The following is a 7,488-nucleotide window of genomic DNA, read 5'->3' on the forward strand; positions in this document are numbered from 1 at the left end:
ATGTAAGTATATGACTTCTGACTCTTATTACTGTCTATATTTTGAGCCTTTTCTGTGAGACCAGTTTCAGATTACGATGCTTCACTTCAGGTTTATGTATCCCTTGGACCTTCTAATTGACGATAAGACACAGAAATTGCATCGAAATTAAAACAAAAGGCACAATCCCGATTTAAGTACAAGAGGACTGACTCTTCTTACTGTTCAACATTTTAACTTTTCCAGTGAGACCAGTTTTAGATTCCGATGCTTCACTTCAGGTTTACTGTATCCCTTGGACCTCCTTGTTGACGATGAAACATAGAAATTGCATCGGAATTAAATCCAAAAGGCATAATGCCTATTAAGGACAAGTGGACTGACTCTTCTATCTGTCCATGATTTGAGCCTTTCCTGTGAGACCAGTTTTAGTATCCGATGCTTCACTTCATGTTTACTGTAACCCTTGGACCATCTTATTGACGATGAAACACAGAAATAGCGTCGGAATGAAATACAAAAGGCACAATGCCGACTTATGTACAAGAAGACTGACTCTTCTTACAGTCAATGATTTGAACCTATCCTGTAAGACCAGTTTTCGATTCCGGTGCTTCACTTCAGGTTTACTGTATCCCTTGGACCTTCTAATTGACGATGAAACACAGAAATTGCATCAGAATTAAATACAATAGGCACAATGCCGGCTTAAGCACAAGAACACCTACTCTCCTTAGTGTCTATGTTTTAAACCTCTCCTGTGAGCCCAGTATTAGATTCCCATGCTTCACAGCAGGTTTCCTGTATCCCTTGGATCTTATGATTGACGATGAAACAAAGAAGTTGCATCGGAATTAAATACAAAAGGCACAATTGAGTACAAGAAGACTGTCTCTTCTTACTGTCTATGTTTTTAACCTTTCCTGTGAGACCAGTTTTAGATTGCGATGATTCACTTCAGGTTTACTGTATCCCTTGGACCTTCTTATTGACGATGATACAAATTAGTGGAATCGGAATTAAATACAAAAGGCACAATGCGGACTTAATTACATGAAGTCTGACTCTGTTTACTGTCTATGTTTTGGGCCTTTCCTGTGAGACCAGTTTCAGATTCTGATGCTTCACTTCAGGTTTACTGTATTCCTTGGACCTTCTTAATGACGATGAAACACAAAAATTGCATCGGATTTACATACAAAAGGCACAGTGCCGACATAAGTTTAAGAGCATTGACTCTGCTTACATTCTATGATTTTAGACTTTCCAGTGAGACCAGTTTTAGATATCGATGCTTCACTTCAGAGTTACTGTATCCCTTGGACCTTCTTATTGACGATGAGACACAGAAATTACATCGGAATTAAATACAAAAGGCAAATTGCCGACTTACGTAGAAGAAGACTGAATCTTCTTACTGTCTATGTTTTTAACCTTTCGTGTGAGACCAGTTTTAGATTCCGATGCTTCAATTCAGGTTTACTGTATCCCTTGGACCTTCTTGTTAGACGATTAAAACACAGAAATTGCATCGGAATTGAATACAATGGCATAATGCCGACTTACGTACAAGAGGACTGATGCTTCTTACATTCAATCATTTGAGCATTTCCTCTGAGACCGGTTTTAGATATCGATGCTTCACTTCAGGTTTAGTGTATCCCTTGGACCTTCTTTTCGACGATGAAACACATAAATTGCATCGGAATTAAAAACAAAAGGCACAATGCCGACTTAAGTACAAGTGGACTGACTCTTCTTACATTCTATGACTTGAGCCTTTCCTGTGAGACGAGTTTCAGATTCCGATGCTTCACTTCAGGTGTACTGTATCCCTTGGACCTTCTTATTTACGATGAAAAATAGAAATTGCATCGGAATCAAATACAAAAGGAACAATGCCGACTTAAGTACAAGATGACTGACTCTTCTTACTGTCTATGTTTTGAGCCTCTCTTGTGAGACCGGTTTTAGATTCCGATGCTTCACATCAGGTTTACTGTATCCCTTGGACCTTCTTATTTACGATGAAACACAGAAATTGCATCGGAATTAAATACAAAAGGCACAATGCCGAGTTAAGAACAAGATGACTGACTCTTCTTACTGTCTAAGTTTTGAACCATTCCTGTAAGGCCAGTTTTAGATTCCGATGCTTCACTTCAGGTTAACTGTACACCTAGGACCTTCTTATAGACGATGAAACACAAATATTGCATCTGAATTAAATACAAAAGGCACAATGCCGACTTAAGTACAAGAAGACTGACTCTTCTTACTGTCTATGTTTTGAGCCTCTCCTGTGAGACCAGTTTTAGTTATCGATGCCTTACTATCGGTTTACAGTATCCCTTGGATCTTCTTTTTGACGATGGATCACAGAAATTGCATTGCAATTAAATACAAAATTCACGATGCCGATTTATGTACAAGAGGACTATCTCTTCTTACATTCAATGATATGTGCCTTTCCTGTGAGACCAGTTTCAGATTCCGATGCTTCATTCAGGTGTACTGTATCCCTTGAACCTGTTTATTGACGATGAAACAGAGAAATTGCATCGGAATTAATTGCAAAAGGCACAATGCCGACTTAAGTACAAGAAGACTGACTCTTCATTTTGACTATGTTTTAACCTTCCCTGTGAGACCAGTTTTAGTTCCGATGCCTCACTTCAGGTTTATTGTATCCCTTGGTCCTTCTTATTGGCGATGAAACACAGATATTGCATCGGAATTAAATGCAAAATGCACAATGCCGACTTGGGTACAAGAAGACTGACTGTTCTTAAATTCTATGATTTGAGCCTTTCCTGTGAGACCAGTTTTAGATTACGATGCTTCACTTCAGGTTTACTGTATCCCTTGGACCTTCTTATTGACGACGAAACACAGAAATTGCATCGGAATTAAATACAAAAGGCACAATGACAACTTAAGTACAAGAAGACTGGCTCTTCTTACTGCCTATGTTTTGAGCCTTTCTTGTGAGACCGGTTTTACATTCCGAAGCTTCACATCAGGTTTACTGTATCCCTTGGACCTTCTTATTGACGATGGAACACAGAAATTGCATCGGAATTAATTACAAGAGGCACAATGCTGACTGAAGTACAAGAAGACTGACTCTTCTTACTGTCTATGTTTGAACCTTTCCTGTGAGACCAGTTTTAGATTCCGATGCTTATTTTCAGGGATAATGTATCCTTGGGACCTTCTTATTGAAGATGAAATACAGAACTTGCATCGGAATTAAATACAAATGGCACAATGCCGACTTAAGTACAAGAAGACTGACTCTTCTTACTGTCTATGATTTGAACCGTTCCTGTGAGACCAGTTTTAGGTTCCGATGCGTCACCTCAGGATTACAGTATCCCTTGGACCTTCTTTTTGACGATGAAACACAGAAATTCCATCGGTATTAAATACAGAAGGCACAATGCCGACTTAAGTACAAGAAGAGTGTCTATTCTTACATTCTATGATTTAAACCTTTCCTGTGAGACCTGTTTTAGATTCCGATGCTCACTTCACGTTTACTGTATCCCTTGGACCGTCTTATTGACGATGAAACACTGAAATTGCGTCGGAATTAAATACAAAAGCACAACGCCGGCTTAAGTACAAGAAGACTGACTCTTCTTACAGTCAATGATTTGAACCTATCCTGTGTGACCAGTTTACGATTCCGGTGCTTCACTTCAGGTTTACTGAATCCCTTAAGCCATCTAATTGAAGATGAAACACAGAAATTGTATCGGAATTAAATACAATAGGCACAATGCCGACTTAAGTACAAGAAGACTGACTCTTCTTACTGTCTATGTTTGAAACTTTCCTGTGAGACCAGTTTTAGATTCTGATGCTTAACTTCAGGTATAATGTATCCCTGGGACCTTCTTATTGACGATGAAACACAGATATTGCATCGGAATTAAATACAAAAAGCACAATGCCGATTAAGTACAAGAGGACTGACTCTTCTTAAATTCAATGATTTGAACCATTTTCTAAGATACCAGTTTCAGATTCCGATGCCTCACTTCAGGCTTACTGTACCCCTTGGATCTTATAATTGACGATGAAACACAGAAATTGCATCGGAATTAAAAACAAAAGGCACAATGCCGACTTAAGTACAAGAAAACTGTCTCTTCTTACTGTCTATGTTTTTAACCTTTCCTGTGAGACCAGTTTTAGATTGCGATGCTTCACTTCTAGATTTACTGTATCCCTTGGACCTTCTTATTGACGATGAAACACAGAAATTGAATCGGAATTAAATACAAAGGGCACAATGCCTAATAAGTACAAGAGGACTGACTCTTCTATCTGTCCATGATTTGAGCCTTTCCTGTGAGACCAGTTTTAGATTCCGATGCTTCACTTCAGGTTTACTGTATCCCTTTGGACCTTCTAATTGACGATGAAACACAGAATCTGCATCGGAATTAAATACAATACGCACAGTGCCGACTTAAGCACAAGAACTCTGACTCTTCTTACTGTCTATGTTTGAACCTCTCCTGTGAGCCCAGTTTTAGATTCCGATGCTTCACAGCAGCTTTACTGAGTCCCTTGGTCCCTCTTATTGGTGATGAAACACAGATATTGCATCGGAATTAAATACAAAAGTCACAATGCCGACTTAAGTACAAAATGACAGACTTTTCTTACATTCTATTAATTGAGCCTTTCCTGTGGGACCAGTTTTAGATTCCGATGCTTCACTTCAGGTTCACTGCATCCCTTACACCTTCTTTTTGACGATGAAACATAGTAATTGCATCGGAATTAAATACAAAAGGCATAATGCCGTTTTAAGTACAAGAGGACTGATGCTTCTTACATTCAGTCATATGAGCATTTCCTCTGAGACCAGTTTTAGATATCGATGCTTCGCTTCAGGTTTACTGTATTCCTTGGACCTCCTTTTCGACGATGAAACACATAAATTGCATCGGAATTATATACAAAACTCACAATGCCGAGTTAAGAACAAGATGACTGACTCTTCTTACTGTCTAAGTTTTGAACCATTCCTGTGAGGCCAGTTTAAATTCCGATGCTTCACATCAGGTTTACTGTACACCTAGGACTTTCTTATAGACGATGAAACACAAATATTGCATCGGAATAAAACACAAAAGGCACAATGCCGACTTAAGTACAAGAAGACTGACTCTTCTTACTGTCTATGTATTGAGCCTCTCCTGTGAGACCAGTTTTAGATATCAATGCTTTACTGCCGGTTTACTGTATCCCTTGCATCTTCTTTTTGACGATGAATCACAGAAATTGCATCGGAAATAAATACAATATTCACGATGCCGATTTAAGTACAAGAAGACTGACTGTTCTTAAATTCTATGATTTGAGCCTCTCCTGTGAGACCAGTTTTAGATTCCGAAGCTTCACTTCAGGTATACTGTATCCCTTAGACCTTCTTATTGACGACGAAACACAGAAATTGCATCGGAATTAAATACAAGAGGCACAATGCCGACTTAAGTACAAGAAGACTGACTCTTCTTACTGTCTATGTTTTGAGCCTCTCCTGTGAGACCAGTTTTAGATATCGATGCTTTACTACCGGTTCACAGTATCCCTTGGATCTTCTTTTTGACGATGGATCACAGAAATTGCATTGGAATTAAATACAAAATTCACGATGCCGATTTAAGTACAAGAAGACTAACTCTTCTTACATTCAATGATATGTGCCTTTCCTGTGAGACCAGTTTTAGATTCCGATGCTTCACTTCAGGTTTACTGTATCCCTTAGACCTACTTATAGACGATGAAACACAGAAATTGCATCGGAATTAAATACAAAAGGCACAATGCCGACTTAAGTACAAGAAGACTGACTCTTCTTACTGTCTATGTTTTAAACCTCTCCTGTGAGCCCAGTTTTAGATTCCGATGCTTCACAGCAGGTTTACTGTGTCCCTTGCCCCTTCTTATTGGTGATGAAACACAGATATTGCATCGGAATTAAATACAAAAATCACAATGCCGACTTAAGTACAAAATGACAGACTTTTCTTACACTCTATGATTTGAGCCTTTCCTGTGGGACCAGTTTTAGATTCCGATGCTTCACTTCAGGTTCACTGCATCCCTTACACCTTCTTTTTGACGATGAAACAAAGTAATTGCATCGGAATTAAATACAAAAGGCACAATGCCGACTTAAGTACAAGAAGACTGACTCTTCTTACTGTCTATGTCTTGAGCCTTTCTTGTGAGACCGGTTTTACATTCCGATGCTTCACATCAGGTTTACTGTATCCCTTGGACCTTCATATTGACGATGGAACACAGAATTTGCATCGGAATTAAATGCAAGAGGCACAATGCCGACTGAAGTACAAGAAGACTGACTCTTCTTACTGTCTATGTTTGAACCTTTCCTGTGAGACCAGTTTTAGATTCCGATGCTTAACTTCAGGTATAATGTATCCCTGGAACCTTCTTACTGACGATGAAACACAGAAATTTCATCGGATTTAAACACAAAAGTCACAATACCGCTTAGGTACAAGTGGACTGATTCTGCTTACATCCCATGACTTGAACCTCTCCTGTGAAACACGTTTTAGAAACCGATGCTTCACTTCAGGTTTACTGTATCCCTTGAACCTTCTTATTGACGATGTAACACATTAGTGGAATCGGAATTAAATACAAAGGGCGCAATGACGACTTAATTACATGCAGTCTGACTCTTCTTACTGTCTATGTTTTGAGCCGTTCTTGTGAGACCAGTTTTGGATTAAGATCCTTCACAGCAGGTATACTGTTTCCCTTGGACCTTCTTATTGAAGATGAAATACAGAACTTGCATCGGAATTAAATACAAAAGGCACAATGCCGACTTAAGTACAAGAAAACTGTCTCTTCTTACTGTCTATGTTTTAAACATCTCCTGTGAGACCAGTTTTAGATTCCGGTGCTTCACTTCGGGTTTACTGTACGCCTCGGACCTTCTTAATGACGATGTATCACAGAAATTGCATCGGAATTAAATACAAAAGGCACAATGCCGACTTAAGTACAAGAAAACTGACTCTTCTTACTGTCTATGATTTGAACCGTTCCTGTGAGACCAGTTTTAGGTTCCGATGCGTCATCTCAGGAATACAGTATCCCTTGGACCTTCTTTTTGACGGTGAAACACAGAAATTCCATCGGTATTAAATACAGAAGGCACAATGCCGACATAAGTACAAGAAGAGTGTCTCTTCTTCCATTCTATGATTTGAACCTTTCCTGTGAGGCCGGTTTTAGATTCCGATGCTTCACTTCAGGTTTACTGTATCCCTTAGACCTACTTATAGACGATGAAACACAGAAATTGCATCGGAATTAAATACAAAATGCACAATGCCGACTGAAGTACAAGAAGACTGACTCTTCATACTGACTATTTTTTAACCTTCCCTGTGAGACCAGTTTTAGTTCCGATGCCTCACTTCAGGTTTATTGTATCCCTTGGTCCTC

Source organism: Schistocerca serialis, unplaced genomic scaffold, assembly GCF_023864345.2.
Source record: "Schistocerca serialis cubense isolate TAMUIC-IGC-003099 unplaced genomic scaffold, iqSchSeri2.2 HiC_scaffold_867, whole genome shotgun sequence".
NCBI classification, from domain to species: domain Eukaryota; kingdom Metazoa; phylum Arthropoda; class Insecta; order Orthoptera; family Acrididae; genus Schistocerca; species Schistocerca serialis.